This window comes from Artemia sp. Qi Xiang Cuo, chromosome 11, assembly GCF_049724085.1.
Source record: "Artemia sp. Qi Xiang Cuo chromosome 11, ASM4972408v1, whole genome shotgun sequence".
Lineage (NCBI taxonomy): Eukaryota > Metazoa > Arthropoda > Branchiopoda > Anostraca > Artemiidae > Artemia > Artemia sp. Qi Xiang Cuo.
In genome coordinates this window covers 17,462,437-17,473,919 of record NC_142804.1, presented here as the reverse complement: position 1 = coordinate 17,473,919, position 11,483 = coordinate 17,462,437, and positions in this window count along the sequence as shown.

Genomic DNA, 11,483 nt, shown 5'->3' with positions numbered 1-11,483 from the left:
GGCAACAGAGTCTCTCAAACCCCATAAAGCTCTTTTAAAAGATACAAAAAACTACTTATTTAACACAAACATTTCGTTTTTAATGGGCACCAAGTAAAGAAAAACCACACGGAATCAGACAACCGAGTCTCTCAAACCCCGTAAAGCTCTTTTAAAAGATACAAGAACTACTTATTTAACACAAAAATTTCGTTTTTAATGAGCACTAAGTAAAGAAAAACCAAACTGAATCGGGCAACAGAGTGTCTCAACCCCCGTAAAGCTCTTTTAAAAGATACAAGAACTACTTATTTAACACAAAAATTGTGTTTTTAATGGGAACCAATTAACGAAAAACCACACGGAATCATGCAAGTGAGTAGCTCAAACCCCGTAAAGCTCTTTTAAAAGATATAAGACCTACTTATTTGACACAAAAATTTTGTTTTTAATGGGTCCCAAGGAAAGAAAAACCAAACGGAAAAGCCTTGATAATAGCATAGGAAGGAACATAAGGTCCTGGAATAGCATTGGGAATTCCTATACAAGCAAGCAAATAACAGGGGAATTCCTATACACGCAAGCAAATAACGTGGGAATTCCTATACATGCAAGCAAATAACATGGGAATTCCTATACACGCAAGCAAATAACATGGGAATTCCTATACAATAAAGCAAATAATATGTGAATTCCTATAAACGCAAGCAAATAACATGGGAATTCCTATACACGCAAGCAAATACCATGGGAATTACTATACATGCAAGCAAATAACATCGGAAATCCTATACAAGCAAGCAAATAACATGTGAGTTCCTATACACGCAAGCAAATAACATGGGAATTCCTATACACGCAAGCAAATAACATTGTAATTCCTATACATGCAAGCAAATAACATGGGAATTCATATACATGCAAGCAAATAACATGGGAATTCCTATACACGCAAGCAAATAACATGGGAATTCCTATACACGCAAGCAAATAACATGGGAATTCCTATACATGCAAGCAAATAACATGGGAATTCCTATACACGCAAGCAAATAACATGGTAATTCATATACAAGCAAGCAAATAGCAAGGGAATTCCTATACACGTAAGCATATATCAGTTCCTTTGGTGTTGGGGTGGGGGATCAGAGCCCTTTGGGGTTTTGGTAAGGGACCTCACAACACCGTTCAAATGGAACATGTGTATTATAACGACCACAGAGTTTCACCCTCAAGTCCTCTTCTAAAATCATCTCTTTAAATCTCTCTAACTGTTTCACCGAAATAATTCCCTAAAATAATAATTTGTTCTGAAAAGATATAATAAAGCCTTAAAAAGTATTATAATGGGGGACTCAGGAGGCATCGGGGCGCCGGGGGTCCTTTGGGGGTTCAGAGAACCTTTGATGTCCGGGGGCTTCCTTCGGGGTTGGGGTGGGGGGGTCGGAGCCCTTTGGGGTTGTGGTAAGGGACCTCACAACACCGTTCAAATGGAACTTGTGTATTATAACGACCACAGAGTTTCACCCTCAAATCCACCTCTAAAATTATCTTTCAAAATGTCTCTAACGGTTTCACCGAAATAATTCCCTAAAATAATAATTTGTTCTGAAAAGATATAATAAAGCCTTAAAACGTATTATAATGGAGGCTCAGGAGTCTTTGGGGCGTCGGGGGCCCTTTGGGAGCCCAGAGAACCTTTGAGGACCGGGGGGCTTCCTTCGGGGTTGGTGTGGAGGGAACGGAGCCCTTTGGGGTTGTGGCAAGGGACCTCACAACACTCTTCAAATGGAGATTTTGTATTATAACGACCACAGAGTTTCATCCTCACATCCTCTTCTAAAATAATCATTCAAAATGTCTCTAACTGTTTCACCGAAATAATTCCCTAAAATAATAATTTATTCTGAAAAGATATAATAAAACCTTAACAAGTATTATAATGGAGGCTCAGGAGTCTTTGGGGTGCCGGGTGCTCACACAAAATCAGAAAAAATGTTCAATGTTCCTTTAGTACCTAAGCAATTAGATTAAAAATGAGGATATTTATGCAGAGTTTCAGATAGCTATGGCTAAGTTTGCTAAAAGACCAGTTATTTTCTTGCGAAAACACACAAATTCAGAAAAACTAACTGAACCCCCCATGTAACTGAACCCCTGTATAACCGAAACCCCGTACAACTGAACCCCCCATGTAACTGAACCCCTGTATAACCGAAACCCTGTACACCTGAACCTCCGTGCTACTCAACCCCATTTAACTAATACCCGTGTAACTGAATCCGCATGTAACTGAACTCTCGTGCAACTCAACTCCCTCAAAACACTTTTCAGCCATTTCTTGTTAATTTTTTTATTTCTAAACTATTTAAAATTGACAACACTGTGCAAATCATCACTTGTGTATTATACAGTACACATTCATTCCATCTCCTCCAAAACACTTTTCAGTCATTTCTTGTTAAAATTATCCAATCACTAATTAGCCCTTTTGTTTCTCCACCTTCAAATGTTCCTTTAGTACCTACGCAATTAGATCACCCAGTTAACACTAAGATGTAAATTGACATTATATCGGTTTTTTTTTAAATTGAGTACATTATAGCTTGGCAAGTTTTTTTTAGAAAACCGACCAATCAAGTTATTATATTGAACTAACCACCAACTTTCTCTAATCGACTGACACACAACAAATCGATTTCATAATTGAAAACATGTCTGCCAAGCCACAAAGGGTTCATTGTAATAGCTCACTGGCCCGTGGTAAGGCATATTACGCAATCACGGGCAGTGGTAATTGGGCGCTTACTACTAAAGATATATAAGAGAAAAGAGAATCTGGACATTGGAGGTTTTTTTTTTACAAGGTTTCTGCATCAGTAATGAAGTAGCCAACCATGAAAATGAACTTTTATGTGAGAATATCACGGAACAGGAACTAAAACAAGCTCTGAAAGAAACAAAGAGCGGGAAAGCCCCAGGAAAGGATGGGCTCGGATATCAGTTTTACAAACTCTTTTATGGTGAAATATCTGAAACGCTCTTAGGGGCGATGAATGAAATGATGAGAAAAGGAACAGACAAAACCCAAACACTAGCAGTGATTACTTTGGTCCCAAAAAAATGAGACCCAGAGAAACTGGAAAATTGGAGACCGATTTCGCTACTGCCCTGCGATACTCGATTAGTTTCAAAAATATTGACTAATCGTCTAAAGAAGATTATTGGGAAGACATTAGAAGAGACTCTATACGGTGGGATAAAATGCCGGAAAATACAGCATATACTTAGAATGCTGAGAGATCTATTCCTGGAAAAAGAAGAAGAGCTTTTAAAACGTGAGCTTTCGTGGGTATTAATCTGCATAAATTTAATTTCAGCATATGACTCGGTAGAGAGAGAAATATTATGGATTTTGAAGAAAGAGAAATTTTCTTTTTGTAAAGAGTTTATAAATTTTTTTTAAGAACCTATATATAAATGCTACAGGCCAGATTGTTTTGAATGGAGAAAAGACGAGACCATTCCCCTTTGAAATTAGTTTAAGACAAGGAGACCCGAGCTCGTCGTATCTTTTTGAGATTTACCTTGATCCTTTAATAAAATATATTGAAACACGTATTACAGGTATACCCATTTGCAAGGCAAAGGTACAAGTGTCAGCGGATTATGAAGACGACACAACTTTCTTAGCGAATGGATCTCAAGATGTACTGGAAGTAACTCGAGCCCTGAGATGGTATGAACAACATTATAAGGTAAAGATCCACAAGAAAAAGAGCAACATGCTACCTCTAAGTGATAATGAAAAATGGAAAAAGAGCTTGGAAAATTTTTCTTGGTTACCAATCGTGACGTCGACGAAAATACTTGGAGTTAATATTAGCACAGAAGGAAACATGTGGCAGAAGGCATGGTCTAAGAAAGTAGCAGAAATTCAGTACATGCTAAATGGCAATGAAAAAAATCGGTCTTTGACAGTATTCCAAAGAGCAACATACATAAACATGTATTGCATCCCCCGACTCCTCTCTCTTGCACCCATAACCCCCCTCCCGGAGTTCCTGGCGACAGAAATTGAGAAACATATTTGGAGGTTTGTATGGCATGGTAAGGTTGAAAAACTAAACAAGGGAATGCTCTATCAACCTAAAGATAAAGGTGGAAATGGAGTTTTGGATTTTCTGTCAGCCTGCAAGAACCTCCTAATAAGAAATACCATTGACTCCCTAAATGGAGGAAATGATTCTATTTTAACAAGATAGTGGCTAATAAAAGCACTGACTGAAGACGATTTTCCAGAAACAAAGATCCCATTATATGCAAGAAACATTTTTAAAGTTATACAACAGGCAAAAGAAACTGGCCTGTTAGAAGTAGAGGAAAAAATGAAAAAACGGGAAATTGGAAATTTGCTGAAATTGACAGAAAATGAACCAATTTATCATGTAAAGGAAAAGGAACCTTTTATAAATTTTGAAACAGCATTTAGTAACCTCCACGCCTTCCCCATGGAAACAAGGGTGAGAGAAATTATGTTTATGATAATACATAGGATCACACCGTATAGAGATAGAATTGCGCGTTTTATTAGAAGTGAAAACCCAAGGTGTCACCTCTGTTCAGAGGTGGTACTAGATAGACTATCTCATGAATTTTTGGAGTGTGAGAAAAATGAAAATATTTTTAATTTTGTTTTTGAGATAGTAAGAAATTTAGGTGTGAGTACAGAAAGTGAGGAAGATAAAAAAAAGGATTATAAAGTTAGATATAAGGGAAAAAATGGAGGATAAAAAGAAAAAAATAGTGTGTTTTATAGTAGGAAATTTATGCCAGTATGTATGGAGTAGAAGAAAAAGGAAGGAAAAAATAAATATTGATATATTTAAAACGTTTTTGGATAAATAAGTAGATTTTTTTAGAATAAGTAATAGATTTGAGAAATATTTTGAAATGAATATTTATTAAAATATGTTTTATATATTTAAATTTTTTTTTTCTTAGGAATTTGAGCAGTTGAAAAGGGTTTTTAGAAAATGAATAAAAAAAGGAAAAAAATAAAAATGAAAAACTTTGTCTAAGTGTTGAGTGTATGTTTGTGTAAGATGATGTTCAGACAAAGTTTTTTATTTGGCGTTTTTGAGGTATGAGAGTGAGTAATTTGGGAGGATGGGATTATAAGGTAAACAGAGGGATTTTGGAGGCGAGATAAAGTATTTCCTTGGAGTTTGATAGTTGGTGCCAACGTGGAAGGGGTTCCCTATACCGGAAGGGCACCCTGCAAAGCGGCTAGGCAGATGTTGTATTAATGTTGGTTAACTGTTTGTAGAATGCCCCCAAACGAAATCTGTAACGTATTAACTGCTCAAATTTATATTTTGATTGTTTTGATAATGTAAAGTTAAAAAAATTTGTAGGTTTTTTTTTATTTTTTTTTAGCGTAGGTGGTACATAAATGTAGTTATCAGTTTCGGAAATGAAGAAGTTAGTATCACTGAGAGGAGAGGAGGTGGGTCTAAAAAACAAAACAAAAAAAAACAAAAAAAAACACTTAGATTTTGTCAACTTCATCTGACATATCCGATAAAGAATGTTGAAAATAAATTCATTCATTCTGGAATTTAGATTTTGTCAATTTTATTTGATGTATCTGACAAAGGATGTTGATAAAAAAAATTATTCACTCTGACACTTAGACTATGTCAATTTTATACTATGTATCCGAGAAAAGGATGTTGATATAGAGTTTAGTCACCCTTATACTTCTATTCCGTCAACTTTATCCGATAAGGGATTTCTTTAAATCATTTATTCATCTGAAATTTAGATTTCGTCAATTTTTTTTGATGTACCTGACAAAGAGTGTTGAGAAAAAATTATTCACTCTGACACATATATTTTATTAATTTTATTCAATGTATTTGGCAAAGGATGTCTTTAAAGAAAAAACTATTCACTCTGATGCGCAGATTTTGTCAATTTTATCTGACATATCCGACAAAGGATGTTGATAATGAATTTATTCATTCTGATACTTAGATTTTGTCAATTTTATCCGATGTATCTGGCAAAGGATGTTGACAAAAAAATTTATTCACTCTAACACTTAGAATTTGTCAATTTTATCCTATGTATCCGAGAAAAGGATGTTGATATAGAATTTAGTCACTCTGATACTTAGATTTTGTCAATTTTATCCAACATATCCGATAAAGGATGTTGTTAAATCATTTATTTATTCTGAAATTTAGATTTTGTCAATTTTATTTGATGTATCTGACAAAGGAAGTGGATAAAAAAATTATTCACTCTGATACTTAGATTCTGTCAATTTTATCCCATGTAACTGACAAAAGATGTTTATAAAAAAAATTATTCGCTCTAACACTTAGATTTTGTCAGTTTTATTCTATGTATCCGATAAATGGATGCTGATAAAGAATTTAATCCCTCCTATGCTTAGATTTTGTGTAGTTGCTGTATTGTCTGTATAGGAAGCGACTTCAATCGATAATGGATGTTAATAATAAATTTTTAAATTTTTTTTCATAATTTCCTTAATTAAATTTCTGTATTGTGTATCCAAGAGGTGAATGCAAGAAAGAGTTAGTTACTTACTTACTTACCTACTCACAATTTTTACATAATGACATATCCAACAACGGATGTTGATAAAGAATTTATTCATTCTGATAGCATTTTTGTGTTTTTTGCAAGCCATTCGTACTATACCTTAAACGCATTCAGATATTTCCTTGATAAAAAAATTTTGTCCGACATATCCGACAAATGATGTTGATAAAACATTTAGTCTGATACTTAGATTTTGTAAATTTTATCCGATGTGTCTGACAGATGATGTTGATGTAAAAATTATTCACTCTAACACTTAGATTTTGTCAATTATATTTGATGTATCTGACAAAAGATGTTGAGAAAAAAAAATTATTCACTCTGACACTTAGATTTTGTCAATTGTATCCGACATGTCAATTTTAACTGACATATCTGACAAATGATGTTGATAATGCATTTATTCACTGGTACTTAGATTTTGTCACTTTTATCCGATATATTCAACAAAGAATGCTTATAAAGTATTTATTCACTATGATATGTAGATTCTGTCAATTATAATCGATACATCTGACAATATATGTTGATATAAAAAAATTAATTCACTTTGACGCCATGTATTCGAGAAAGGGTTGTTGATATAGAATTTATTCAATCCGATACTTAGATTTTGTCAATTTGATCCCATGTATTCGAGAAAGGGTTGTTGATATAGAATTTAATGAAACTTATACTTAGATTTTGTCAATTTTATCCGATATACCCGACAAATGATGTTGATAATGCATTTAGAGGATGTTGATAAAGCATTTATTTCATCTGATCCTTAGATTTTATCAATTTTATCCCATGTATCCGAGAAAGGGATGTTGATATAGTATTTAATCACTCTGATACTTAGATTTTATCCGAGATATCCAACAAAGAATGCTGATAAAGCGTTTAATCACTCTGATACTTAGATTTTGTCAATTTTATCCGATGTATCTGACAGATGATGTTGATAAGAAATTATTCACTCTAACACTAAGATGTTGTCAATTATATTGGATGTATCTGAGAAAAGATGTTGATAAAAAAATTATTCACTCTGACACTTAGATTTTGTCAATTTTATCCGACATGTCAATTTTAACTGACATGTCCGACAAATGATATTGATAATGCATTTATTAACTCTGGTACTTAGATTTTGTCACTTTTATCTGATATATTCTACAAAGGATGCTGATAAAGCATTTATTCACTCTGATACTTAGATTTTGTCAATTATATTCGATGTATCTGACAATAGATGTTGATATAAAAAATTTATTCACTCTGACGCTTAGATTTTTTCAATTTTATCCCATGTATTGGAGAAAGGGTTGTTGATATAGAATTTAATCAATCCGATACTTAGATTTTGTCAATTTTATCCCATGTATTCGAGAAAGGGTTGTTGATATAGAATTTAATAAATCTGATACTTAGATTTTGTCAATTTTATCCGATACACCCCATAAATGATTTTTATAATGCATTTAGAGGATGTTGATAAAGAACTAATTCACTCTGATACTTAGATTTTGCCGACTTTATTCCATGTATCCGAGAAAGGGATGTTGATTTAGAATTTAATCACTCTGATACTTAGATTTTATCCAAAATATTCAACAAAGGATGCTGATAAAGCATTGAATCACTCTGATACTTAGATTTTGTCAATTTTATCCGTCATATCTGACAAATGATGTTGATAAGGCATTTATTCAATCTGATACTTAGATTTTGTCAATTTTATCCAGCATATCCGACAAAAGATGCACATTTTGAATCTGATCCTTAAAATAGTTTACCATGTTCTCTTTTGATATTGTAGTTATTGTCTTCTCTTAGTTCGTAATCAGTAGAATAATCATTATTCCATTTTGAGTCATACATGATTTTTACTGGTGTGTCATCGATGTCATTTTAAGATACGTAAAAGAAAGTTCAAAATTTTTTTTTAGTCCAATAAAAAAAAGTGCTACTACAAACACTATTTTTCTAATAGTAAAGGTCATGACTATCATGTCTATACCATTCTCATTTTGAGTTTTTAAAATATTAAATGTGATTTTTTTTTTGTTTTAAGTATGTTTCATCTCATTCGAAGACATATAAAAAAAAGTTGAAAAGATATATCATGTTAAAAAAAAATAATAAAAAAAAGTTAAAAAAAAATCAAAATGAAAATTCAAAAAAAAAATGGGGGGAAGGGGTCAAAAATTTGGAGGGGAGGGGGCGCCCTTTGAGTTTGGGGATAGGAGACCTTTGGGGGGTTGCAGTCTCTAGTGGTTAGGGTCGTTGGTGCTTATGATCCTTGATGGTTCGTACTCGCACACACTTTACTACTTGATTTTGCAAGGATTTCTAAGGTTTGTCTCAAAATCTAGGGAGAGGGGGCAAACGTTTAATTTAGAGCAAATATACTTGATTTTTTTTAAGTACGCTTTTGGAAAAGAATTGTGTAGCACACGATCCAGGACTTTTGACACAGTCCTATATTTCTTACTAGAGTTTGCTCACTAAATCACAAGAAGCACTTCTTCCTTTTTTCTCGTGTTTTTTTCTCTGTTAATTCAATTTTAAAAATGATATGGTGCAAATAGATATACAAAAAAAACTTTAACAATATAAACGTGTTTTCTACTGAATAACGGGGTCGGTAAAGTTGTGCCCTCTCACAAGATAAGAATTACGGTTTCACCGAAAAATGTACAAGACATTCTTATGATAAGAAGAAGACAGAGGGAAGTTTCAATTTATCGGAATTGTACAGTATAGAAGCAATGCGAAAGTTGTTTATAATAAATGTGTAATTCTGCAATTTGCTTTATCTGTTAACATTTTCCAGGGAAATAACAGTCAACATCACCAAACAGGAACTAGAAGAAATGAATGTTGTGAACTTGATCCCCAAGAAGAAATATATAATGCGAGTGGTGGCAATCAATAGCCATGGTGCTGGAGAGAGCTCTAATCTAATTGAAATTTTCACTCAGGCCGAGCAGCTTGGCCAACCACCTCCTCTGAACTTGCGTGATCTCCCGCAAAGTCAAACTACGCTATTTGTGACATGGGATTCGCCAGATTATTCTGAAAGATCGCCTTTGCGATATAAGTTGTATTACATGGAGGTAATAAAAATTAAATAGCCGGGTAATGTAGGCAAAGCTTACGGCTTCAAAAGCATGTTTTTGGCCAAAACCTTCTAACTTTCTTAGTAATGGAGGCCCTTGAAGCTATCTTAGAAAATGCTTACCAATAAATCACAGCTCAGTTTTGCAAGAATAAATTTTGTTTTAGCATTAGTAGTAACCTATTAAAAGGTTGCACCAGTGATTTCAGGGGTGTTATACTCCATATACACCTGAGACACTACAGTTTCACGTGCTGATTGTAAGAAGCGAGCAAACCTTTACAGACACCTGTTCCATTTCTTTGAAGTATGTGCTATCAGACTGTTTTTTCTGATTTTTTGGACAATTGCCTTAACTCCCGCAAAGTCACTCCCTTTGAATAGATTGGTACGGGTGGGGAGTGTTTGCATATGTGTTGACGTCAGACGGCTTATTGGTGCAATGAGTTATTGGTAGTGGTAGATAATATATAGTCTGTTGGGACATTAAACGGTTATTGTCAAGATTCGAGAAAAAAAAACACTTGAAAGTGAAGCTTAAGAATAACATAAAAAGAGTAACATAATCTGGCGTTTGAACAATTTTGATATTTTATGTATATTTTGTTACTCAATGATCTTTTCTGTTTCAGGTACAACATGTTGAAATGTCGCCTGGCTGGAGCCTCTACAATACAAAGTGCCTTTGTAACTATTTTTATGTATTTTTATGTAGTTTGTTATTAATGCGTCGTTGCTAATTAAAAAATTGGATGCTACTATCAGAATTGTTTGATTGACATTTGCAAAAAGGGATAAGGGATTCGCGAATTGGACTGTACGAACGATCTTATTTGAATAATAGGGAAAAAACAGAGCTAGATAACATTTGCGAATTGGATCTTATGAAGGTGGAGAAAAAAGGGTATAGCATTTGCGAATTGGACTAAACGAACGATATTAATTGAATAATAGGGGAAAAACAGAGCTAGATAGCATTTGCGAATTGGATCGTATGAAGGTGGAGAAAAAAAAGGATTAAACTGATCATTGGACAATTGCCTTTAGTCAAGACTAGTTTGTTAGGAATGTTTTGCTGCTAAGGCTAACTCTAATTGCAAAATAAGGGTATAGCATTTGCGAATTGGTGATTATCAGTTAAGGTAAACCCTCGAGGTTGTTAACTCATAGCTTATTTATTATAAAATTGGAACAACATCAATCTATGGAAATGGTTAACGATGATAAAATGGACTTATGACTTGACCTAGCTTTAATTTAAAATAGAGTTTAACGTTAAAGTATACTAAAAAGTTGATACTAAGAGAGATGTAGATGGCAAGAAAAGAATTTTAATAATGAAATTCAGAAAAAACCTTAGAAATCCTTGCAAAATCAAGTAGTAAGGTGTGTGTGAGTACGAACCATCAAGGATCATAAGCACCAACGACCCTAACCACTAGAGACCTCAACCCCCCAAAGGTGCCCTATCCCCAAACTCAAAGGGCGCCCCCTCCCCTCCAACTTTTTGGCCCCCTCCCCCCATTTTTTTTCTTTTTTTTGAATTTTTTTTAACTTTTTTTTATTATTTTTTTTTAACATGATATATTTTTTTCAACTTTTTTTTTATATGTCTTCGAATGAGATGCAACACTTCAAACAAAAAAAAAATCACATTTAATATTTTCCAAACTCAAAATGAGAATGGTATAGACATGATAGTCATGACCTTTACTATTAGAAAAATAATGTTTGTAGTAGCACTTTTTTTTTATTGGACTAAAAA